Source organism: Chrysochloris asiatica, unplaced genomic scaffold (genome assembly GCF_000296735.1).
Source record: "Chrysochloris asiatica unplaced genomic scaffold, ChrAsi1.0 scaffold00291, whole genome shotgun sequence".
NCBI lineage: Eukaryota > Metazoa > Chordata > Mammalia > Afrosoricida > Chrysochloridae > Chrysochloris > Chrysochloris asiatica.
The window spans coordinates 9,092-10,880 of record NW_006408809.1 but is presented as its reverse complement, the minus strand read 5'-3'; the positions used below and the strand labels follow the sequence as shown (position 1 = coordinate 10,880).

Genomic DNA, 1,789 nt, shown 5'->3' with positions numbered 1-1,789 from the left:
TCCTTCTCCAGGGACTGGTCCCTCCTCACAATATGTCCTAAGCCATCCTGGCTTCCAAAAAGCATTCTGGTTGTACTTCTTCCAACACAGATTTGTTTGTTTTTCTTGGACACTTCAAAATGTTTGTGAAAAAAATGAAATTGCAAGATAATAGAATTCTTCCTTGAACTTTTTGAAGTAAAATTATGCTGAAGATAATTTTTAAATGATTGCAGAAATCCTTTGACAGGTAGCTTCCAGAAATTCAATACAGAGGACACGGAATGAGGGATGTTGTTGTTGTTAAGGGTCATCAAATTGCTTCTGGTTCACAGCAACCCTGCATAACGTTCCTGAGGAGTGACTGGTGGGTTTGAACTGCTGGCCTTGTAGTTCAAACTGAATTTGTGGATCTTGGATGAAAGCAGAGACTACCTGAAAGATGTCTACCCAAGTTTTATTGACTACGAAAAGGCATTTGGCTGTGTGGATCATAAAAAGTTATAGGTAACATTGTGAAGAATGGAAATTCCAGAAAACTCAATTGTACTCATGTAGAACCTGTAAACAGACCAAGAGGCAGTCTCTTGAACAGAACAACCGGGCATTGCATGGTTTAAAGTCAGGAGAGGTGTACAATAGGGTTGTATCTTTTTACGATACTTACTGAAGCTACATGTGGAACAAAAAACCAAAAATTGTATGATATGAAAAAGAATGCAGAATCAGGATGACATAACCTCGCTTGCTTAAAGCAAAGAGGTCTTGAAGCCCTTACTGATCAAGATCAAACCCTGTAGCCTTCAATATGGATTACACCTCAACATAAAGTAAACAATAAGTAACCTCATGATAAATGGAGAAAAGATTGAAGTTGTCAAGGACTTCATTGTACTTGGATCTACAATCAGCCCCCATGGAAGCAGTAATCAAGAAATTCATTGATGGAGTGAGTGTGCTGGAAAAAGGGTGAGGGGTCTGAGCTTCCACCAGAGGTACCTGGGCAGTGAAGGTGTTGACTTCATTAGTGCCACCGTTTAGGCTGTGAGCAAGAGGAAGCTGCAGCCCATTCAGATTCCCCTCACCCTGAAATCAGCTCACAAGATAAAATGTGCACGCAGTACACAAGATAAAATGACTTCTTAAAGATAAGCCTGAACATGTAGATGTGAACGTTGGTTTTTGAACTAGAGATTGCAATGGCCTTTCTTATTCTTTAGAATATACAAAGGTGGAAGAGATTCTGATGACGAATTTTGTTAAGATGGCATCAGTGTGATCATTGATAAGAAAGCACTGCTAAGGCTTTTAGGAACAGAAATGGACTACGTAAAAGATAAAATAGCCAGTGAGTTTGTGTTCAATAACCCAAACATCAAAGGAATGTATGGTTGTGGAGAGAACTTTAACCTCTGAACCTCAGGACTCCTCTGGCTGTGAACTCCAGGGATGTTCGCAGAAGCCTCAAACTTACTAAGGAAATCATGTGATTGTCATGTTCTTAGATTCACCATGTATGGTTGCCTCATAAGGATAATAAAAGCAATGCATTTGAGAATGAAGCCAGTATGGTGAATTCAAGAAAAGAAGTTTGTATTCTTCTGATGAGATGGAGAATGTGAAGCCATTGCTCTCTTTGGATTGTTTTTCTGTTCTATAAAGGGGAAAAAAAAATCTTACCCAGCACGTAACAGAACTCTTGTATCCTTTCTGTTAACCAGTTTCATCAAAGTTGCCTTCCTAGCTTGTTGTTATTAGGTGCCATAGAGTCGGTACCGACTCATAGTGACCTTATGCATAGCAGAATGAA

At 39.4% G+C, this 1,789-nt stretch overlaps 1 pseudogene; it reads left to right on the top strand.

The window, feature by feature from the left end:
* LOC102833222 overlaps positions 1–1,395 on the top strand; it is a 4,363-nt pseudogene extending 2,968 nt beyond the window's left edge.
* Positions 1,396–1,789: the final 394 nt, after the last annotated feature.